Source organism: Thermobia domestica, chromosome 17 (assembly GCF_964235325.1).
Source record: "Thermobia domestica chromosome 17, izTheDome1.hap1.1, whole genome shotgun sequence".
Classification (NCBI taxonomy): Eukaryota; Metazoa; Arthropoda; class Insecta; order Zygentoma; family Lepismatidae; genus Thermobia; species Thermobia domestica.
This window is the reverse complement of record NC_137470.1, coordinates 173,821,018-173,846,787: the sequence shown is the minus strand read 5'-3', so window position 1 is coordinate 173,846,787 and position 25,770 is coordinate 173,821,018. Positions and strand designations below refer to the sequence as shown.

At 38.2% G+C, this 25,770-nt stretch overlaps 1 protein-coding gene across 6 annotated transcripts in view; it reads right to left on the bottom strand.

The window, feature by feature from the left end:
* The window catches only part of LOC145674507 (uncharacterized), a 266,730-nt gene that overhangs the window by 224,768 nt on the left and 16,192 nt on the right, over positions 1 to 25,770 (bottom strand). For 5 of the 6 annotated variants that reach the window (XM_081744660.1, XM_081744659.1, XM_081744658.1 and 2 more), the window contains exon 2: positions 18,978 to 19,092. The exons of the other annotated variant lie outside the window; for it this stretch is intronic. The gene's annotated coding sequence lies outside the window, so the exon portion shown is untranslated. The remainder of the gene's footprint in view (positions 1 to 18,977; positions 19,093 to 25,770) is intronic. 6 annotated transcript variants of the gene reach the window in all.

The following is a 25,770-nucleotide window of genomic DNA, read 5'->3' as shown; positions in this document are numbered from 1 at the left end:
ATCAAATATTCTGGTGTGCAGACATTTCGATCTCAGTTATTACGCCTGCTAGTTTCCAAAATCTGGTAAATGGCAAGAAATCACTCCGGTCCCTCTACTTTGCCCCTTAACAGTCGTATTTTACAAAATCCAGCCTTATCTAAAGCCTGTGGTACAAAAAGGATATTTTATAAAATTTAAAGTTCCTTATTCCCATTAGGTATAGAACTTCTCAAAACCTACTTTTATCTATAGTCTAGGATCCAAAGTATAAGGAGGACATTAAGAGAAAAATATTTGGGTTGTAAGGTCTAATATTTTATTATATTTGTTACTGAGTGAAGTAATGTATTTACTCTTATATATACAGGTTGTTTCAAAACAATACCGACAACGTTTGAGAGGTGATTCCTGACACCAAAATAAGACAAAAAGTATAGACCAACCTGGGTGGACAAATGCTTCCTTTCGGAGTTATAGGCTGCCGAAAACATAACAAAAAAAAAAAAAAAAAAAAAAAATGAATTTTAAAGGTACACAGCTCTAATACTATGGGCCCTACCGTAGTCGGGTCAAGACTTCACTTAGGAACTAATATGAGCGCTATCTAAAAATCCATGTTCCAGAATCCTAAGGTACTCACGCAACAATTTTTATAGAGGGAGTTTGGCTACCAGCATATAATTTGAAATACTCACCAATTACCTCTATATAAATTTTGCGGATATATATAGGCCTAGATATCTATCTATCTATCTATCTATCTATCTATATATATATATATATATATATATATATATATATATATATGTATATAGATTGATTGATAGATATATCGGTTGATCTATAAATGGTGCGCATGAACAACAGAGCGTAATTCTTCATTGAAATCTTTGAGTTTTACGTCCAACGGTTATGCTGGTTAGACTAAAGCAGACGGGGATGATGAGAAATGAATGAAATAGTGGAATCAAGAAAGTGGGAGGAAACGGGAGAACCCCGAGAAGCCCCACGAGCACTGTGTTTGTCCACCACGAAGTCCACACGGCACGAGCTGGGATCGAACCAGGGACACCAAGCACCGAAGGTGAACGTTCTACCACTAATCCACTGTGTCCCCAGCTATTCTGCAGGTCAAAATAAAGTGAAAATGCTACATAATGGTATACCCTACGGGTCTCCTTCAGCCGATATGGGAAATCGAATTGCACTATGTGACAACGTTGCTAATTACCTTGGAACCATTAGTGTTGCTCTACCAATTCCTAAAACAGTGGCATCGACTTTATCCTCCACCTGGGAAGAATCGATGTATTGTGCAAGATCGTCTGCTTCCAAGGCCCGTTTCCGCAACGAAAACCCACCAAAATCCACGGGAGAGACATATAGAGATTCAACAGGGATGTCTGTAAAGCAAGGCGAAAAATTTTAAAGTCAGACGCACTCGCCAATCCAAAAAGGATAATCGCCAGTATCTCTCACGTACAAATTATAAGAGGTCCCCTTCCCCACCTCCCCGGCCTTTGGTTTGACAAAGAAAGATATTAAATCAAGGCATAAAATTTCAAAACCAGACAATTAGATTCAGGATAATCACTTTTGAATTTGACAATTGATATATGTGTTAAAAATATATCTTACCTTAAGACTCCATATTTGTGTAATGCTCTCTCTCTGCACTGAAGTACTAGTTGTCTATTGCAGTGATAACGGTATCTCATGCAAATATCTATATTTTTAAATATTTTATGTATTTATTATTTGGTTATTTATTTGTTTATCATTGACATAGTGACGTGATTGGTTAATATATTCTAGGCACTGAGATGTCCCCCAGCTGTTCTCGCTTTAAACTGCGGGGGAAATGATCTCTCGCGTTGACGCGCCAGGAGGCAAACCATTTTGATTGTGGGTGGGAAAGAAGGGTCGAATTACAACGTTGTGAAGACTTCACATTCCGTGTTATCTCTCACTCAGTGACAATTATTTTCACGTGAAAAAGAAACTGCGCAGCCCTGTGAGTTTAGGCAGAAACCATTCCTACTGAACACTGGTCGCCAGCTCTAAATTTCTAGTCGCGACTTGGCGACCGGAAATTTTGCACCCTGCTGTAAAGGGTATTGTATGAATGCCAGTTTCATGTGCCATCCGATCCATTTATACCTGCTTGGACTGCCGTATGACTGGATGCCTTGTCCTGGTGGATAACAACACAAAATGTGTCGCTACCATAAAGAGAAGGAATATCATGTCTGTAGATGGCTACAAAATTTTTTCATGGTAATAGACAACATTGATTTTAGCCTTTATATCCATTCTGCGCAACGAAAGTTTGCCGTAATAGCAGTAGCCACCAATAACCATGAACTCATGTGGAAAACTGTCATGTGTGTATCTGTTTTCAGCACATTCACGTACCCACTGAGATAGGCCTCTGGAACCACGTGGATGACAGTAATGGCCCTTTTTTGTCACATCCTGACAGATACACACATGTTTCATCCAGTGACACAACATAATTCCGGAGGTTACCAGTCAAATGACGTTCGTAGAGCTTTCGGCTGTTTGGTCCTCCTCTCTTGGACATGGAAAGCACGCAGCTTGGGAATTCGAACCTTGCGCTTCCGCACGAATTGTAAATCTTGGCCTATGATCCAATTTACAGAAGAGGGGGAACGCTGCACTGCCTATGCAACCGCTCTTTGTGTTACCGGTTTTCACATCACACCAGAGAGCTCACTTTCCGCACAACAGCGGGTGCGCATAGTCTTCCGATATGTTCGAGGTCAACTTTGACTAGTTGCACCAATAGGTACGGTGTACGCTTTTCGGCGATTGAACATGCGTTGATGCCCTTCTTTGACACATGGAAGGCTTTCGTCTTGCATTGTTTAGCATTTGCAATGTCGGCACAGATGTACCCCTTCCAGAAGACTGGTATTTTTCTTCACTCACACACACACGATCTGTCGTCTTTGCAAGTCAGCACACAATAATTTCGCGCTACTAGTTCTGATTGCTCTCTGTTGTGAACACGCTGCTTCCTGGTGTTCGAAATCGTTACTACGAATGCGAAACGACCTTCTGTTGGCCGTGTGCACCAACTAAGTTCAACTGTTGAACGAAGGTCAGAACCAAGTTCGGTGAAAATGTCTGTTGCACCAACAACGTTCAAGGTTAAGTCTCGGTCAAATCGTGGATGAACTTGGTTTTTAAACTTATTTGATCCAAGTCAGTCTGTTTACTTTCAATAATGTCTTTGAATTTTTCCACTAATGAAATTACAATACATTTCTCGTGATCGGAAGAATTTTCTGCTCGTGGTTTTATTATTTTTTCCTAGATACAATGTATGGCATATCAATAAAATGAAATAAATGTTCTGAAGTTTGTTCTTGAAATACAAAAGCAAAAAGTAATGAAATAAAATAAAATAAATAAACGGTCTAGATTAGGAATACAGTTCTTTTTAAATATTCAGGTAAAGTCTATTAACTCGCAAAAAGAAATAAGGAGGATATATAGATAGAAAATCTGCGAGGCTGTAGCTTTACAATAGAGAAACCACTAGAAATAAACTACTGTGCTTTTTTTTTTTTCAAAATCAGCTCATAGTATTTTCGACAATGTATTTTCTAAACAATTTTCCAGTAAAGGTTAACCTTAGGAGGGCATAAAAGTTATGTCTATAAATACAGTATTTTCTTGGCAAAATTCCATGCAAACAGCGTAAAACTTATCCAGCAATTATTCCTACAGTGTTATCAACCAATTGCGTACAATTCTATAAGACACATAGAAACTTAGCTACATATAATGAAAGTCACACGTCTCAAAACCACGCACCAAACTTGGCAAGCTGCTCGTTACAAGCTATTTTTGAACCTATTACGATTTACGCCAAGGGGAAGCTGGTGGGTTATAGTCGAGGTGCGTCCGTAGGGAACAGGCAAATTTGCGATGGTAGGTATACGTGTAAGCAAATTAAGGGTTCAGTCGAGCAGACAGTTCTACCAAATAGAAAATTTATAGGTAAAATACGACGTGAAATACTTTTCATGAAGGAATGAAAGCGTGAATATAAGTAATTACCATATATCACAGCATATTGAAATGAATTATTAGTGATAAAAATATTATTGTATGTGTAAGTGTGCTCTTCCACTATCCTCCTTTATGCGTATACCCCATCGGTGACGCGCCTGCTCCCTATGGACGCAAGCGCTCGGGCCTCCCTACTGCGCTTCTATTCTAACTCGGTTAGATAGCATACGTGCTTTTTAGTGGCCACCTAGCACAACTTGGTCCGTGTTTTATACACAGTAGTTTTTATGTTACAGTCCACACTTTATTTATACGGTACTGAGCCATCCTGAAGTCAATCCGCAAGTAGTAATGGGGCTCTTCATTTAGTGCATGCTCTGCTAAAAGAAAGCTCTAACCTAACCTGAAAATGTAAAAAGGTGTCAAAATTTGGTAGAACCGTCTGCTCGAGTAATAAACAAATTAGTACAAAAAAATACGTACCGTACCAAACTGTAGTAGATGATCACTAAAAGCTAGTTTTGCAATTATAATTGTATAATTATGAACCATACATTTTAACACTATTTCTATAATCACAGATTACTTACATGTGTAACGAATGTATTTTGAGAAATTGCACCGCAAAACAGGAGGTTAATATTTTCCGCACACCACCATCGCTAACGTGCCTGTTTTCGCGGACAAAATCACGAGCAATCCCTCAAATTGTGGCCTGCTTCGAATCGTAATAGACACAAACTTAGGTTGTTTTGGACATTTAGCACAGATTCGTGCGTGGTTTTTGCACTTATTGTATTTATAACATATAAGTTTGCAAGCATATTATAAATGTGTGCGTAGCTGGTGGACAGGTGAGAAATTAAAAACGCAGAAGTCTTTAGATTATAAGTGGAAAGAATAAATGGTAGCGCTCCTCAACTTTACCTATGCTAACTGGGAATTGTAGGCAAACGCCAACAGGGAAAAGGACGTAAAAAACATTTGAATAACATTTTCACGATGAAATATGTATAACTGTTGAATCAATTTTCCCCATCAGGGATTCCAGAAGTTTTTTTATTATTTTTTATTTTCTAGTGGTGGCGAATTTCAATATACTTGGGATGAAATGTATTAGTAACGAAAATACTAGGAATCCACATTGAGCATGACAGGATATATAGTCCCGAAGGAATTTCATGGTTCTCGCGGAGAAGTACCCCCCAGCCAATTCCTGAAATCACCACTTGTCCACATAGATCAACATTATATTTGTCCTTTGTTATAAGTTTAGTGTAATCTTTATGGTGCAGTTTTACTATACGAATCCAGATTGTAAAATATACGGAAAAAATTGCAGACGTCTTTAATTTGTCCATTTTATGTCGAGAACAACGTGCAATTTTACTATACGTATCCATAGTATAAGTAGTAGTAGGAACGAGTCAGAAGCCCCGCAGGGGTTAGTTGGGTTCTGTTCTCTACATAAAATGGGAAAATTAAAGACTTACCCATATTTCCCTATACATTTTGCAATCTGTGTATCCGTGTAGTAAAACTGCACCTAGAACAGAACCCAACAAACCCCTGCGGGACCTCTAACCCTTTCCTACTACTACTAGTACTACTACTTATACTATGGATCCGTATAGTGAAACTACACGCTACAATCTAAAATCTACTACCAATATTGCAACACGAAGTATCACTCGCTAATTTTATTTCAGGTAGAATTTATTAGTCCATTCTTTGATGATGTATTCAGCCGAGATGCACACTAGAGACCTGCACGGGCGGGGCTTGGGCGGGCCGACTCTATTATTTCTTTGGGCCGGGCCGGGCTTGGACGGGCCGACACTGATTTCTCTTCAGGTCGGGCCGGGCTGGGGCCCATTAATTGCAATTCTTTAATAATTATTGACATTCGTTAAACGATAATTAGAATAAAGGCAAACGTTGAAGAAGTGTACCCATGAAAAATGTTACAAAATGAAACTTCTAAAATTTATCGGGCCCGGGCCGGGCTTGGGCCAAGAATTTTAAAAAACTTATCGGGCCGGGCCGGGCCGGGCTCGGGCCGAAAATCTCCAAAACTTTTCGGGCCTGGGCTGGGCCGAGCCTACGTACATTCGGGCTGGATTGGGCTCGGGCCGAAAAATTCGGCCCGTGCAGGTCTCTAATGCACACGATCTCGAAAGTCGAAAACCCCGGCACCCGGTATGCTTTCTTCATTTTTTACTTTGTTAAACGAAGGTTAGAGACAAAAGACGACGGTTGATTTTTTAAATTGACCGAAGTTTACTTAAACGAGGTGTAATGAACTTCTACTTTCAATGGTGCAACGAAAGTCCGGGAACCACGTTTAACCTTGAAAGTTTAATGTTGAACGCGTTTAAGTGAACACTCGTTTAAACTTCGTTGGTGCACACGGCTGTGTGAGGCGGATGCTCGAGCTGCTCCCACTTGAACTTGTCCAGTAAATGTTGTGTGACCTTGGACACGTGCAGACGAGCGTTATCGTGTAGCAGAATCATTTCCCCCGTGAGAAGCCCAAACCGTTTGCAGTTGATGGACTTGCGTAGCCTACAGAGTCTCTCAGAGTACACGTCACTGTTAATAGTTTTTCCGTGCTCGAGGAATTCGATGAGTATTGGACCTGACGTCGAAAAATACGGTGAGGATCATCTTGGCTGCTGAAGACACAGCTTTGATTTTTTTTAAGGGAAGTGACGACGCATGTTCCATTGCATACTGTCTCGCTTTGTCTCTGGCTCGAAGTTATGGCAACAGCTCTCGTTATGGCACTATCCGATTTAGGAATGCGGGGTGTCCATTGTACCGAAACAGGTGTTACAGTGTTAGCCCCACACGCAGTTCCTTTTGGGGTTCACTGAGCATCTTCGAAATCCACTCTGCGCACACCTTCCGGTAACCCAACTTGTGCACAATTGTCCACACTGTTCCATTTCTGACTCCCACGATTACTGCGAACATTCATATTGTGACACACCGATCACTTCTCACCAGGTTGTTCACCTTGTCGATGAGTTCGGACACGATTACCGTGTTTGCCTGGCCTGGTCATCACTCAAATTCTCCCTGCCTTCACATAAACGGGGACTCCACTTTCTTACTGACTTGTCAGACACTCAGTCTCCCCCGTATTTGGGCACGATCTGGCAATAAATATCGGCAGGTGTAACCCTTTCCGCAGTCAGAAATCTGATAAAACCTCGCTGCTCCTCAATCAACGAATTGTCCAACGTGAACGCCATGATTTCATCACACGCATTGCCACGACAATTGGACGGAACACAACTGCCTGATTCTCACCTGTTCTATTGATAGGCGCCCGCGCATGTGCACAACCGTGCCGGACGCATTCTCTTCCCTAAATGTCGCACTACATATTCCCAAAGCGGCATACTTCTATTTCAACCGGTTTGATTTGTAGGACATTTCACACCATTTCATTTGAACACTTCATTTGAACTTCCAGTGGAACATACATACATACATACACACACACACACACACACACACACAAATACATATATATATATACAAGGTGTTAATGAACTAGACCGACAAACTGAAACAGACGATTCCTCACATCAAAATAAGGAAATAAGTTCATATGGTCAAAAGTGCACAGTTTCAGAGCTAGGACTGTCCAAAACCGAAAGAAAATTAATTTTGGGAGCGAATATCTTTAAAACTATTAGCTATTGAGCTAAGGTGGCATGTTATTTTCTTAGACTTGTAATCTGCTCTATCTAAAAATGCATAATTCTGAATCGTTAAATGGCGGCGCAAGAGACTCCCCCACAGGAAGTGGGTAGTTCCGAATATTCCATTAGGACAGATGGGTCCGATTCATGACAGACAGAAAAACGTACCTCCAAGTAACAAAAAGTCGTTGAAAGACTATCAATATTTTGAACAAAATCAAGATGGCGAAGGATTTTTGGTGCTTTGTGGTGCGTGGTTGAATAATTACAGTTTGTGTTGAATTTAGTGGAGAAAAAGAAATTTAATAAAATCATTACATCTCAAGGTTCATCACCCACATGTCGTGATCTATGTGCTAAAGGAGACAGACATTAATAATACGTGATGATTTTGGAAGAATTGATCCAATGAGTATCCTTGCAAAAAATAAATAAATAAATAAGAACAATATATACAATGTTCTTAATTACAAACTCACTTGGCCGTAGATCTAATAATCCAGGACCTTTTTGTAATGAATTGGAAAAAAATAGGGGACAGATGAAACCTTTTGCAACAACCTAATTTTCTTGTCCTAGTTAACATACTACAAGTCCCCAAAGCTTCGGTTGTGGAATCGGAGTTATGACGTCATCAATATGGCCGCCGTAAGAATTTCTAGGGTAATTTTTAAATGACTATGAACTCTAACAGAATTAACGTAGAAAGGTCATTTTTACACAAAATTACAGGGAAAATGTTTATGTAGCAATATCTTACATTTCTTCTGAGTTATGCTAACCAAAAGTGAGAAAATGCCATTTTTTCAATCTTTTTTTTTTTTTTAATTTCTCTATAAATAACTATGTAGTTTTGCAACAAAATAATACTTTTTTCCTTAGTCATGTAAGACATTCTTAGAGCTGTAAAACGACACTAATAGGTTTTCTCTACCATTAATAATAAAGGAGCTATATGATTTTATTTACCGTAAGGTGTGTATATTCAGTAGGCGAACACGTTCTGTAATAGAATTTTCTTAGAATTTCTCAAACAGGTATTTTCAGATCTTATCTCAAGTTTTCAGCACATGTGAATATTCTCCAGGGATAGTAAAACATGTTTAGTTCGTCACAGGCTATTTCTCAAATAATTGGGTGTGTCTCACCAAGAATCCGTTTGAATACCTTAAACAACAGGCAAAAGTATTCAGTAAATTTGAGTTAAAAGCTTTACAGCTAAGAGTTTTGGGAGACTTATTTTAATTGGAACATGATACTGAAACTACTACCTGGGACGTCCCTATTCGTTATGTATATTTACTAGACTAACGCAAAATTTGTGCGTGCAAATTGTCCACAATATTTTATTATTGTGAATTTTATTTTAAAATTTCTGAATTGTTAAACCATGAATAAAATACAAATTTGTGAACCGTTTATTTGTGTTAAGTTCTTATGTATACTTTCAATATTGGTCAATACCGTAATTAAAATAACGTATGTTTCTATTGTATTTTTTTTTTAAGTTTCTGAGTAATTGATAAAAAATTTTGCAATGCGGGGATGGAAGAGGTGTGTCTTATTTGCAACAAGACGTTCCTGTCAGAAAATGAAGAAGTAACGGTTACTAGTGGGATCGATACTCCAGTGAAAAACAATCTTCAACGTAAAGACGGATTACACGAAAAAGTGGAAAGTGTTGCAGCAGTTCGGGTACATGTGAGCTGTCGTAGGAACTACACATGTCCAAGCAGGATTTCGGCTTTCGTTCAACACTCTCCTTCAAAATCTCAAAGCTGAGATCCCGTATCTCCACTTTTGACTTCAAACAGCATAGCCTTTTTTATGGAGAGGAATTTGATATAAACTTTGATAAAAGCTTGCTTCTGGAGCGCCGGAAGTGCGATCCATAAATAGCAAACAATCAATTTTGAGTGCCGCTAATTCTCGTAATGATGAGTGGGGTCAAAATGTGACTGTTTGAATGGAAAGTGTTATTGATTTAGTTGCTGCTAAAGCCAGATAACACAACAGCTGAAAAAAAAAAAAAATCCAAAATGCCATCATCTCGGAAAAAAGGGCGGCCAGAGGATGAAGAAATAGCTGAAGCACTTTAGAAACTTTTTTTTCGTGGTTGGAGATCTGTGATGAATACCAACACTCTCTGAATTAATTACTCCAACGATTGTGTGATTATCTACCTTCAAAAAGTGAAATATACTCAGGGAAAAACCTGCGAAAAAAGCTTCAGGATCATTTTGGAAGTAACATCATCACTAACATGTCAGGACAAACACCTGCAATTGTATGCCTTCGCAGTACTGGTCACAACTTTCTTACAAATGCTTGGTATGCACAAAAAGAGGACGATCCTGTAGCAGAACATATGAGAATAGTGAAAACAGCTGCTCCCATCGTAAAAAGAAGACATACGTTCGATGATATAACAGATTGATACATACGCTCCAGCACATACGTTACTAAACAGCACGAAAATCATCCCAGAAACACTCAAGACTTTTAGGCCACTATCTGCAAGAGACGAGATAGTGAGGAAAATACTGTGAAACGCAAAGTTACTTTTATTTATCATGCTATTACGTCCTGTACCAGACCAAGATCTTTCCTTTCATCCATTGAATTAGGATTGGCTGTATATGTATATAGACAGAGCGCGGGCATTAGCACATATGACTAGCGCTGTCAAGATCAACGACAACGTGACTATTCCTATAAATACCATGCAGTTATTTATTCTTCAGAATAAGTTGTGTTGCGAAAACGGATGAGAACCTCCAGAAATGTTTAGACCATGAAATAACAACTCAACCTTTATTTCTGTTTCATGATTGTTACAAGCGAAAAATACCGAAATCCGTATTGTATGATGTAATAGATAATTGTATCGAAATTGACAAGTATCTATGTCCTCCTTAAGATAGTGCGTATGTTGTAGATGGTGGATATTTACTACGAAGAGTTGTTTGGCCACAATGCCCCCGAGAATTATATGGACTGTACTGCACCTATGTGAGGAACCATTTTGGTAATAACTGTGTTGTCTTTGATGATTATTTCATGCCCAGCATAAAAAGTGAAGAGCACAGGCGTCGCCCAAGTAAGTTTCTGAGCAATTCCGGAAATAGGGAACGAATTATTACTGATTTAAGAAATCACCTTGTACATTGGTAGTTAGGATAGCACTGGAGATGACAGAAGATAAAACAACTGTGGTGGTTGGCACAGATGTCGATTTACTCTTCCTTCTACGAGGGGGGGCTGGAAAATTCACGAAATCATCAAGGAGAAATAAAAAATGAAACATGTCATTGTAGTCATTTATAAGGTCATATATTGTGAAACTCTCATCCCGTGTATGATCATTTTATCATTGTTATTTCCTTTGTTACAGGTTCTGTTAGAAGATATGGCAGAGGATCTAAGGAAATTCGAGAAGAACGAGCTTCGCAGTGTCATCAAGTTTTTTGTGCTGCTAGACAAATCCTCTATGGAAATTCATAAAGGCAGGATACTTTGTGGCAACACGCTCTTGGATATACAACAGTAGCGAAGTGGGTGAGGCGTTTTAGGATTGGTCATCGTGAGAGTGAAGATGAACCTCGCTCAAGGAGGCCTTCAAGTGCAGTGACCACGGAAAACATTGACAAACTGCATGACATGATCATGGAGGATAGGCGCATATCGATCAAAAACATTGCTGCGTGTGTGAGGATATCGCGTGAGCATGTGGGTGTCATAATAGCAGAATATTTGGACATGCGGAAGGTCAGTGCCAAATGGATCCAAAAATGTTTGAATGCTGACCAGAAGAGAACAGGGGCGCAGATGTCACAAGAAATTTTGCAGAGTTCTTCCGCAGTCTGGTGACAAGATAAAACATGTCTGCACTACTATGATCCAGAGACTAAACAGCAATCCATGGAGTGACGCCACAGTGGATCTCCTCGACCGAAGAAGTTCCGAAGCCAAAGATAAACTGGGAAGGTGCTTGCATCGGTGTTTTGGGATAAGGACGGTGTCATCCTTATCAAATATCTTAAAAAGGGTGAAAACATCAATGCTTCCTACTATTTGATTGAGCTGAAGGAGGCTCTGAAGAAAAAACGTCGGGGAAAAGTGAGAAGTGGTGTTCAGTTTGTCCAGGACAATGCACCCTCCCACAAGGATCATCAAACCATGCAATTGCTGGTGGATCTGGGCTTCACCTGTGTACCTCACCTATCCTACTCACCTGATCTAGCCCCCTTCGACTATCACCTCTTCCCACATCTCAATAAACATCTCAAAGGCAAACATTGTCCATCCGATGAGGCACTCATTGCGGAGGTTGAGGGCTGATTTGCACAACACTTTCTATTTGCAAGAGTTAGAAATGTTGCAACATCGTTGTGAAAAGTGTATTAAGTTTCGGGGGGAAAACGTTGAATAGTGTATTAAAATGGTTTTTCCAGGTAAATTTCTTCTTGGTGATTTCATGAACTTTCTAGTCTACCCTCGTAATTACACTTTCTCCGGATAATGTGCCCATTTACTTTCAAAAGTTATCTTTGGGAAAACGCCCTTCAGTGACTTACCATATTAACTCTGTGCAAGACGCACTTGAGGATTTATGTCAAGAGAAGCTGTTTCCAGGTGTGACACAATGCCATCTTTTTGACACTACGGGAAGAAAAAATCATTCCGACTTCTCTAAACACAACCTAATCTACGACAACTTCAGTATTCAATAATCCCAATGCAAATGCTCAAGAAGTAACAGAAGCAGGCGACCAATTTCTATGGGTCTGGTATGGTGCTCCAAAAGCAACGACGTCCTAGAATACTCTTCGATATCATAGTTTCCTAAAAGCAGTGTCAACGCGCCCTATCACCTCTCAAATGGAATTTGCTCGACTTCCCGCAACATCTGCGGCAGCAAGAGGTCATTCAAAAGGCATTTATCTTCAGATGCAACACTGGACGAGCAACGACTTGATACGCACTTCATGGAAATGGGTCTTCAAAAATCGTTCTCTGCAGCCAGTTTTAACTCAAGAACCTCTAGCTCCCGACTTCATCTTAAAGTTAATATCTTGCAAGTGTGAAACTGAGTGTGAGCAAGGTTGTCGTTGTGGTAGTGTTAGTTTACAGTGTTCTGTTTTGTTGGATATTGCAAACGTAGTGGGTGTAGCAACTCCAATATTCATGATTTCGATTATGATGAACCTTCTCTGCAGAAGTCTCCATTATCTGTTCATGAAAAATGATTCAGATATGTAAGATGCGACGCATGTTTTAATAGCAAATTTGTGAAGATGTTTATTTATTCATACTGTAACAAGTATAATCCATATATAATCCATAAGTCTAATCCGTTTGTGGCATTCCATATTCGCTATAGTGCATTTTGTTCATTTATTTGCATGATGCATTAATTATTATTGGTTACATTGTACCATTACTAGGAGGTTCAATAAGAAAATAATATTATCAATAATAGTTATTTTTTGTTCAAATTATGTACGCCTCACTTTTAACCAGATAGAAACGTTGATAAGACAAAAATATATATATATAAAAATACATCCCTATTATTCATGCATTTTTAAATTCAAATTTGCGCTTTATAATATTTAGAGTAGTCTTTGGATAGCTGGGGGCTAGCCCCCGAGTCTGCTCGGCGTACGGCCTCGCATTTCTTATCTATCGGTCTTTGCATTAACAGTGAATTTCGTGAACTTGCTCTTCATATTTCCTGCATCTGCCCATCCGGGGGATTCGCCCCACACACTGTCTATTCTCGGCTTACGCCCTTGCACCTCTTGAACCCACAATTCTACCGTTTCCTTTTCTATTTCAACTATCTAAAAGATAAGATTTTGTATCCCACGAAAACGCCCATTTAAGTAGCATGGGAATTTCTTCATCCCACTTTAGACCCCTGAAAAATTAAAAAAATATTCACTTTTGGTAGTTCTCGTGTAAAGTTAGACCTGGAAGGCCACAATCATGAAAAATTTCATTATTCTAATCCTGCCGGAAGTGCCTAAACATTTTGGGGTGTAGAAGACAGACGGATCTCGGAGAAATAGGAATACAAAGTAGAAACGGGATTCAGTTGGCTAAGGACAGAAGTCAGTGGAGAGCTTTTGTGAACGCAGCATTGAATCTCCGGGTTCCATAGGCCATAGAGTTAGTTAGTTTCAGTTAGATAGAAGATGTCCCATATGGGAAACATTTTTCAGTTCCCTATGAAACCACTCTACGGTCGGAAATTTTTATTTCTGATGATTCACTTAGGTAACACTAACGAATACGTACAAGTATACCGAATTTCAACTTTTTATTCCAATTCTAAGTACCTAACACATGAGATTATAGGTAAAAAAAAATAAATAAATAAATAAATAAATAAAAAAAAACAGAAATTCTTCATCCCCTCTTTAGAGCCCCTAAAAATTAAAAATATTCACTTTTGGCAGTGTTTCTGTGGGTTAGTTCCGGAAAGATACAATCATGCCAAATTTAATCATTGCAGCCCTACAGGAAGTGCTCAATAATTTATGTCAGCTCATGTAGTTCTATATATGGTTAGAATTGGGATAGGATATACTAGACTTGTTTTTAAAAAATAAACGTTGAGATGTGTCATGATTAGAACAAACATTTTACTATTCCTTGAGAATATTTTTATGTACAACAAGTCTTGAGTAGGGTTTAAAAATATATCTCCTTAAAATTCTAACAAGAAAGTTGTATCACCATTCTGCAATCTGGCTAATGAATAATCACACTTTGTGGTAAATAAATTAACATATCTCTCTTATTATTAGTAATAGAGAAACTGTATTGATACCGTTTTACGGCTCTGAGAATGTATTACATAACTAACGAAAAAAATGGCATTTTGTTGCATAATTATCTAGTTATTTATAGAAAAACTTCCAAAAACTACTTAAAAAATGGCATTTTCTGACTTTTGGTTAATATAACTCGGAAGAAATGTTAGATATTAAATATATGTAACATATTGCTACATAAATATTTTTCTATTATTTCTCTGTAATTTGGTGCAAATTAACATTTCTCCGTTAATTCTGAGAGAGTTTATAGGCATTTAAAAAGACTTTAGAAATTCTTACGGCGGCCATATCGATGACGTCATAACCTCGACTCCACAGTCTGGAGCTTTGGGGACTTTTAGTATGTTGACTAGGACGTGAAACTAAGAGTACTGCAAAAGGTTTCATCTCTCTCCTATTTTTTTTTTTTTTTTTTTCAATTCAGGAATTATTTTCGCTTAAAGTTACTGGACGATAAAGCGGAACCTCTTGCTATATAGATGCACACTAACAACAAGTTACCATGTACTCCTTTTTCCTCTCCCACGCAGCGAAGAACAGATTGTTTACAACGTATGAGAGCTGACGACACATAAAAGCAACAATACTGGTTATGTAAGAAAAAGAGGGAAAAGTCGTGTTAAGAAAGTAGATATCTCGAGAATAGTTTGAAGCTTATTCTTTCAGATTAGTTTGAAACAAATTAGTATTCCACAGTGTTGTCTCTTAGGCTAAAGGAGGTGGATAATTAAAGAATATGAAAAGAGTTGAGGGAAGAAAAATATTCTAGACAATGTGAAAACCGCGAGGAAACCCACGGACACTTTTGGAAAGACGCCTGCTCGTTGCGTTTACCAACATGGAAAGTTTCTTGGCTATGTGAGTCACGTGTAGTTAGTAATAGGAAATATGATCATGGTATTGCCAGGTAGTAACAACAGTGAGAGTGTCACTGACGGATCAGGAGCAAACAGACATGTGTTTGGAACAATCTACACTAAAGTAATCCCCTCTCTTCATCTTCCCTTTCCTCTTTGATGTATGAACATATGAAATTATCTCAAGGACAGCGAAAAAAAAGCTGCAGATTAACTGAAAACTTTGTATATATATGTCTGTACTCGATGCGATGTCTGCACTCGAAACGAAAGTAAGGGATTCCACTTTAGATCCACGACTAAGCGAGTTGGTGGTGAAGAACATTATATTTATTGTTTTTCCTTTTTCTACAGGGGGGATACTCCAATTTTTTCGCAAATCATCATTGGATCAATTCTTCCAAAATCATTACGTATTATTAATGTCTGTCTCCTTAAGCACACAGATCATGACTGTGAACCTGCGGATGTAATGATTTTATTTAATTTCCTTTTCTCCACTAAATTCAACACAAACTGTACTTATGCAACACAGCAAAAATCCTTCATCATCTTGATTTTGTTCAAAATATTGATGATCTTTCAACAACTTTTTGTTACTTGGAGGTACGTTTCTCTGTCTGTCATGAATCGGACCCATCTGTCCTAACGGAATATCCGGGACACTCCACTTCCTGTGGGGGATTCCCTTGCGTGGCCACTGAACGATTCAGAATCATGCATTTTTGGATAGAGTAGGTTACATGTCTAAGACAATAACATGCCGCCTCAGCTCAATAGTTAATAGTTTTGGAGATATTCGCCCCCAAAGTTCATTTTCTGACGGTTTTGGACAGTCCTAGCTCTGAAACTATGCACTCTTTTCCATATGAACTTATTTCCTTATTTTGATATGAGGTATCACCTGTTTCAGTTTGTCGGTCTAGTTCATTAACACCTTGTGTGTATATATATATATATATATATATATATGTGTGTGTGTGTGTGTGTGTGTGTGTTGTGTTTTATTTCTGACGGGCGTATCGGCACCTTTTAAATGAGAACGGAATTTTTTCTGTCGTAAAAAGAGGTTGAAGGAGAACTTTGAAATACCAAATAGTAAATATATAGTTTTATTGAAATTCAGATTTTCATTGTTTTTCTTTTTTCTCTCTCTTTAGAGAAGGAGTAGCGAATCTTTGTTCCTTCTTGAAGTCAGTTAATTGTATTCAGGGCTACAGATATTTGGGCCTTCTGTCTCTCGCTCGCTTACACGTCCTCGCGCCTCCCTTTTCTCGCACGGCAATATAAACCATAAAGGCTCTGGAGCGACCAGATTTTTCTTCTGAAAACACTGACCTCTCATCACGAAATAATTTCAACAAAAGGATTAAGTGAAAAATCCCCTAGATTTTTTTTGCCAATTAATTTAGTAGAGCTTTCTAGAACATTTTCATAACATGATTAGGATTCTGAAGAACATTATGTGAAAAATGTACTGTATGTGTGTTGTTATTGAAATTTAGTATTTATAGAACTCTTGATGTCTTATGAAAACAAACAATAGCAGCTTACCTTCCCCGTTTACAAAAATAGAAAAAAGCAAAGAACAAATCACTAAAAAATATTGATTATCATTACGTTTATTGTATTATAAAATTAAGATGTAAGAATTAGGCATTTTCAAAGCATCTTTATATATATGTACCTAAGAGTTTTTAGTGACAAGACTGCAATGGTATGCTACTGGACATTATTATTATTGTTGTTACTAATAATAATAATAAAATACCCTGAAAGTTATGCAACTTTCTAACCATTGTGAACTTGAGGTTCAGCGTACCAGCATCTTTATTTTTAGAAAATGCCGTGTATTTGTATATATATATGGGCGGGTGTGGGTGGGTGGGTACATGTCTGATTAACACTGCGTACGACAACTCTTTCCATTCATAACAGCTTAGATTCGTCGTGAAATGGAAGCATATATATATATAAGTAGTGAATGCTTTCCCAGGAGGATATTCATTTCTCTATGTTTCATGCAATATACATTTTTCTTGCAATATAGCAACATTCAGTTCGGTCAGTGAGGATGTAGGATATTTGCTCCAGATTCTAATCTCCAGAACTGAAAAAAATGTTAAATAATATTGAAGACAATAGTTTTGGAGGGTCAGGGGAGGTGCTGTAACTAATCCCGATATTAATGAAAATACGCCTCAACAGCTGAAATAGTGTAAAGTGGGCACTATCATTTGCGAAAATTGCATCAGTAAACGGAAACAAAATCTGAACTATTCACGAAAGGAGGGAACAACTGATTTTAATTTATTTCTACACACCAGATCCTCTGGTGGTATGAATTCAATAACACACAAAGAGTGAAAAATTGAATGACTGGACTTTGACTCGAACCTAGGATCTCCGGTATACCGTGCCGACTCGTTAATTAACCAACTGCGCCATTCATTACGATTCCCATAACAGGCATACACTCTCTCACTCCTGAGGTCGGTGCTCTCCACTCAGACCATATGGCTTGTACCACAGCCGACTGGGTGGCGTAGTGGTTAACGCATCGGCATGATATGGCGGAGATCCCGGGTTCGAGTCTCAGTTCTGTCATTCACTTCTTCACTCTGTGTGTTATTGAATTCATACCACCAGAGGATATGATGTGTAAGTTAAAATTGAATGTGTCCTCTTTTCATTAATATATTGAAATTACAACCGTCCAAAGGTGTTATCAATATATAATACTGGATTGTCCATGCACAGCAGGGAGTTAGGCTGTGTACAAGCCATGTGGTCTGAGTGGACAGCACCGACTTCAGGAGTGAGAGAGTGTGTTCCTGTTATGTAAAGCGTACTGAGTGATGTAGTGGTTAACGCATAGCCGTACCATTGGTTAACGCATAGGTTAACCATCATCTTCAATCCTTCCTCACGGAACTCAGTGCTACACTATATGTGCCGTGTCCTGCGAAAACGAACTAAGCGCCACTTTCATACTTTTAAGAAAATTACGTATAAAGGTTGATGTCCAGCATTAATGTAGCCGTAATAAAAAGTGAAATTATGTTTCTTTTTTTTTGGAAAGGTGTTGGTTTTCCTCTCTTTTCCATTGTGCAAAACGTTCTATTGCTTATCAGGAACCAATCGTCGCATCTACGTGGATTTTCAAAGTTTGGCGCTTAGTTCATTTTTGCATAACACGGTACATATGAAGAATAGTACAATATTTCTCTAGAAGCCATTCATCATGAGTTACTTCCATTTCATGACGAATCAAAGCTAACGGTAATCCTACGCCACAGTAATCAGATATGTTGTATATTCTTTAGATATTTCCATTTTCCTTATAACAATCTTACATAAAAAAAACGCTGAAGGAGACGTACTAATGCGAATGTACCTAATGTATACCCTTTCTTTCATGCAATAAAGAAAACCAAATGATTACAGAATCTATGGAAATGTGAACAATCAATTTCAAATTTGTAAATGAAAGAAACAAATTTGAAATTTTGAAAATCAGACAAAAATTAAATGCATACCTGTACAGTAGCAGCTAGATAACTTCAATTGAAAAATGTTTTTTTCAATTCTTGAGAAGACGAGTTTCGTCCAATTGATGGCTGCTACACAACTTTCGAGAGTTCTAAAAATATACTATAAAAACGAAGTATTAGAATATGAATTTTAACAAATAGAGAACAAATACACAAGGATGCAACTCTTTTTAATTAAAAATGACATGTTAGAAATATAAAAAAGTGAAATTATGTTGAGCTTTAATGTTCATTAAGAACCGCAATGATATATTCAGTAAAGTGTCTGTATACCTAATAGATGGTTCGGGTTCGTTCCTGAGAGGAAAGGGATTTCAAGCGCAAAGTGAATGGATAAGAGGTTCATTCACTCAGTTTAACCTTTTTAATGCCGCCGGCCAGCAGGCTGTACGCTTCACCATACCGCGGGAAATTTAAATGATTTTTAATAGTTTGTAGTGTATGAAACAAAAGCTTCTAAAATAACTTCTATTGCATACAGAGACATAAAGTAAAAAGCATTTTGTTTCCGAAGGTCCCTGCTATAATTTTGGGGATCATTTGAGGTACTTTGGTACAAACTGAGGGGGCGCCAACCATATAATCCGTCAAAGATTGTTTCAAGTACACTGTACGTACACTAATACAGATAATACGATCTTGGAAATTAAAAATCATCAGGTCACTGATGTGCTGTAAGATCAGTTTTTTTTTTTTTTTTTTTTTTTTAACTTATGTGGGTTTTCCGGATTTCATTCCCTGTTTTTCGTTCTGGGGAAAACTCTGGGTTCTTTCTGGACGAAAATGAGCATCCAAAAGTAGTACCGCATAATAATGAGCAAGACAAAACCAAAACTGCCTTTGTCTTGCATAGATGCTCTTGATCTTGCATGTTGAGTCTTGCTGTCCTGGTCTTGCATACAGTAAACCTAGACTGTAAAACTAAGACCGATATGCTTACCATTAATAGTGACGAACAAAACAATGCCAAGACTAAAGTCTTGGTCTTTCTGAAAGAAGTGCCGTTTTGTCTTCCATGCAAAACCAAGACTGAGACTGCACGTCTAATTATCTCTCGAAGTTTTTCGGTCTATTTTGGAATCTCTCTGTGCATATATATTCGGAATAACATTGAAACAAACTGCCCAACATCCGGCAGTTGGCGGTTAAAATTCCCTCTTGAGGAGGTTTTTCTCAAACAAACATTGATGGTGTGTGTATGAAAAATTAAAAAAAAAAAAAGAAAGAAAGAAAAAGACCAAAAAATAACCGCACACTATAGTGAGAAAAGGTAAACTCCCGTTTAAACGAATGAAGGTGCTAAAAACCAGAAATTCAGACGTATCAAAAAAGTACCGTGCTTGACTACTATACTGCAAGAGTTTTATTCGCACCATTTGCTATCGTAACTCGCTAAGAGGTAAGAACAAGTATTAGCAAGTGTGTCTTGTTTTGATTTATTCTGCAAGAAGAGAAGAAACATACAGAACTTTTAAACATCATTCTTCTCCTTAGAGGTAAATATTGATCTATATAATTTGACATTAATTTTAATTTTGTAATTCTTTTTAAGGCTCAACGCGGAAGTCTAGGTTTGCTATTTGAAATCCAATAATAACTTTCAAGGAGATAATTTCAATATTTCAAACCTTTTGCAATAGATCTGAAGGTTTCTCTCCTAATTTATCCTAATTTTGGAAGTGTACTTACAAATACGACCTATGCTCATTATTAAAGAATGGGATCTCCCGCAGAACATAAAAGTTTAGAGAACGAAAAGTCAGGGCCTCTTTCTGACACGTACCATGCAGATATGTATTTGGACCGAAAGAGCTCGTGATACTTGTAGTTTTGCTTTTGAAAATTGTTCTCAACGTCTTAAATGATCTAAATAGCTTTAATGGGACCTAAAGTTATTGGCAAAGTTGACTTCTAACCCACTGCGTTCAAGAGAACCACCAGAGGCTTTAAACCTACAATCCTGAATTCCGAAGGCAACTGCTCCAATCACTAGTGGGGTTCGTGACACTTGAATATCCAGATCCCTCACGTTTAGAAATAGCAGAGTAAACCCCTCACCCACTACATATTATATATAATAAACTAGCTGAAGTGCCCGGCGTTGCTCGGGGAGAATAGATTTAAAAAATATTACATGTCTCGGTAACCCCCCCCCCCCGCAGGTGACCCCCCAGCCCGCATATAATAGTAGGTGAATTTGAAAGTCATCGCTAATGGAAGTGTCACCATTGATCTCAACGACCACGAAAACTACGGATTTGATACTAATATCGGTCATTTTCTACTACTTTTACATGCCCCGGTAAATGTCTCCCTGAGCCCCCCCCCCTTAGTTCGAATTTTAAAAAAAACGCTTTGTCTTGGTGTGGGGCCTGGACCAAGGTACCCGTGACCCGGCTCGTCTGGTCCCCAGGCCGCACGCAGACAGACACATAAACAAACTCTTATTTTATTTGTATTAGATTTGTCGAAAATCAGTTTAAATTTCGAAAATTTCACATTACTTATAACTTACTCATCATTTGCTGTGGATAAGACAAAGGCGTGACTTGTGTGACTCGTTCCAGTAATTAGTTGTATCATCATTTCAGGTAAAGAATGCCGAAAGTATTGGAATCTGGTAGGAAAACTAGCAATGAATGAAATGAAGTGCTAAAACTTGAGGGGAGCTCTAAGTGCAAGTGCAAACACTGCAACAGTGAAATCAGTTGTAAAATTGAAAGAATAAAAAGCCCATTTCAGTAAGTGTGAAGCCCGTAAAAGAAAACTGAAGTATCAAATACCAAATTCCAGCTGATGGAAAAGTTCTTAGAAGTATTTTCTGTTACAGAAGAATCTGCTTCCAGTGTTTCTCCCTCCATAGACCCACGTTCTTCCATTTCTAGGGTATCGTCAATCCGTTTCAGCAAAGTGAAACGTTCTATGAGTGAATTTGTAATAAAAACCACTGAAAGACAAAAGGACATATTAGATACGGGAATAGAAACTTTCCATGCAGCAAACATTTCATTCAATGTAGCAAAATTAAATCAGGTTAAAGCATTAATTAACCTACTGAGACCTGGTTATAATCCTTTTTCCGCAAATTCAATTGGAAAAAGACTTAGATCGTGCTGTAGAAGAAATAGAGGTCAGCTGAGACAATCACTAAAGTCCAGCGGTGTCGCTATAACATTAGATGGTTGGTCCAGTGTTCGTAATTATCGAATACAAGAAGTTAGCATCCATACAACAACTCAAAGTTTTCTACTAAGTGCACGTGATTCCGATTCCGAAGAAAAGACAGCAAGAAAGTGTGCTTCTGTAGCTGACTCTGGAATTACAGAATGTGATGGGAAATTTGGGATTATCATTTTCGCAGTGGTAACGGACACTGAGAACAAAATAATAATAATAAATGGGAAATGCTAAAAGAAAAATACCCATTCATTATTATGTACAGGTGCTCAACCCATCTCTTAAATTTCGTTGAAAAAGACGTTTCCCCTCAGTCAGTTCTCAAATATATTGTTGAAGTACAAAAATATTTTCGATATACACATCAGGCTCATAGGTGGCTGCAAGAGAAAAAGAGTTGAGTTGATTTTGAGTTTAACGTCCCGTTCAGTACCGAGGCTATTTGAGACGTGGACCTACTGATTAACGTGGAATCCGAACCACATGAGCTCCCGCCGGGAATCGAACCCGGGTCTCCCACGCCATAGGCGCGTACACTAACCGCTTAGCCACGAAGGAGCTCTGAAAGAGAAAAAGAAAACGGACTGAACCGCCGATTCCTATTGACATTCGATGGAATTCTCATCCTGATTGTATCAAGACGTTCATTGGAAACTACATCAAGTATAGGGAAACAACTCTTGCAAGGAATCCCTTGAGTGCAAGGTCGCAAACGTCCAATGATGTTTACGGCATTTGACGCCCCACATATTGTATACCCTGCAACCACAATATCGGCCACTAATGGCAACAGGGGACAAGACTGGAAGTATCCAATGATGACCGCAGGTTTTGCTTGATTCCTGGTCTGCGTATAAAAATCATACTCCTTTAGAGAAAACTATCCCTCCTGACAAGTGTTTGACATTGCAATTCATACTACTGGAACCACTGGATAAATTCAGCCTCTGAACGTTTGTTTTTCTCCGTGACTATAAAACACATTATCGCTCTATCTGCAGCTACGCCTTAAAGGAAATCCAATTTCACGATAAGCTCCACGACAGACTATCAGATTTGGTTGCATGCCATCAATTCTCATCACCCCATTACACCAATATGATTCTATATGCATTCTTTAAGAGTGGATACCTAGCTGAACGTGCTAAACAGTTAGTAACTCCCAAGGAGTACGCAATCGATCGTTGATGGTGCGAACGTTTGTGATCACTGTAGCACGAAATTTTTCATTCGGTGTTCATGGTGCAAGTTAATGGTTTTGTTTTAAACATTTCGTGAATGTTGACTATGTCCATTTTGTGAAATGTAATACATACATCCCATAGAAGGTTAATCTCTGCACCTCTCGGACACTTATTTTCTGTCGCCCTCCTGATGCACATGGTGAGTCTTTAGCAGCTAATATTTTTCCTGTCGTAATTGTCCACACTACACTTTCAAATGAGCCTTACTAGAGATTGTGCTTGCGACCTTGCACTCAAGGGGTTCCTTGTTGAGCATAAAGATGAAATTGATAAATCGATAAATAAAATTTTAGACAACGTCAGTATTTACAACAAGGCTTTGCATTTGAAGCCGCCGCTCAAAATTGTTGCTGTTGTGTTGGACACACTGCAATGTGAGTCAACAACCTTATCACGCGCTGCTGAAGTATGGTTGGCTTTATTAAAAGAAGTGCTACGGCCACATTATAGTCATTTTGACTGAGACATAATAAAGCACCTTTCTATTTTCTTCTCATGATGAGTCCTAATTGCATGGAACATCGCTTGAACAGTGAGTGAGAATACATAACAGAAGATTGGATTTCCGAACGAAATCCGGAATACCTTTTAGGAGTTATGGCTTTTAAAATTAAAGATACTGAATATTTCGCCCCATCTATGTTGCAAGAAAGTGTGATAATACAATTTCATCCCACATAGTGGTGGAGAATCATGGAAGTAAAAGCCGAAAAATGTTCAAAGTTGAGTGAGTTTTTTAGCTTTCCTTCATTTAGTGCCAGCATCATCAGATCAATAGAATTTCTTTTTCTGCTTTTCGTTTAATCTAATCTATCTAGTACAAATAAAATAAAGAGTTCGTTTGTATTTGTCTCTCTGTGTGCGGCCTGGGACCGACCAGACGAGTGGACCAAGAGTTATCAAATTTTAATCATGGGTGCCCTGATCCAGGGTCCAGACCATTAAAATTCCAACCGGGGGAGGGTTTCAGGGGAGGGGGGCGTTTACCGAGACATGTAAAAAAAATTCCAAATGATCGATATTAGTGTCGAATTCATAGTTTTCGCGGTCGCTGAGATCAATAGTGTTACTCTCCCACAGGCGTTGACTTTCAAATTCCGCTACCACTGAATGCGGGCGGGGGAAAGGTACCGATATCTGTGTCAAATCCATAGTTTTCGCGGTCGCTGAGATCAATGGGGATACTCCCACAGGCGTTGACTTCCAAATACAGACCCACTGCTGGGAACTAGAGGGTCTCGGGGAGTGTTTACCGGGACATGTAAAAGTATAGAAAATGACCGATATATATATATTTGGTTGTTCCGTTTGTTACATAGATATTTTAACTCACCCATGCGAAGAATGGGTATTTCAGCTAGTTTGGAATAAAATGCGGAATAAACTTGGGGTGAAAAGTCTGTCAAGTTAGTGAAAGTTTACAGATTTCTGCGCTTAAAAGATAGAAAAAATTTAACACTAACTGGTAGGATGATGTGGCTTCTGAGAAATGCTACTTTTGTTTGAATGTGAAATGTGTGTAAGTAAGTCATCTTTTTTCTTCAACTTAATCTGCGAGTATTAAAAAAAAAAAAAAAAAAAAAAAGAAAAAGAAAAAGAAAAGAAACTGACTGTTCATGTCGCTTAACAATAGTCAATTTTCAAGTAAGAATTACTACCTATACATGGAAATAACGAATCAGCCAATCTTAAAAGGTCCGTAGTTTATTTGAATTTTGATAAATGATGGTGTATTTGTTCGAATATAATGGTTTATGTATGAAACGCTGTTGGCTGTCATAGTAACAGACAAAAACTAGTCTCCTATAGTACAAAAAACAAACTCAAAAAGTGCTTTGAAATAGAATATGTTGTTTTTAAAAATTAAGGTTTACGTTTGGAAGAACACTAGATAATCCTAAGTACAGGGGTGTATATATAAAACTACATGAACTGACATAAATAAAAGGGGTACTTGTGGTTGACGTGGAAAGTTGAAATTTGGCATGATTGTAGCTTTCCAGAACTAACCGACAGGAAAACTGCCAAAATTGAATATTTTTAAGTTTTAGGGGATCTAAAGGGGTGATGAAGGAATTCTCCATGTTATTTTAATGGACCCATTTAATTGGAATAAAAATTTAAAATTCGGTATGCTTGTACGATTTCGTTAGCGTTACCCAACTAAATCACCAAAAATAAAAAATTCCAACCTGTGGGACATCTTCTATACCGCACAAATGTTTTATCACTTCTGGCAGGATTAGAAGAATTAAATTTGGCATGATAGTAGCCTTCTGGGACAACCTACAGGAAAATTGCTAAAATTGAATATTTTTCATTTTTAAGGGAACTAAAGGAGGAATGAAGAAATCCCT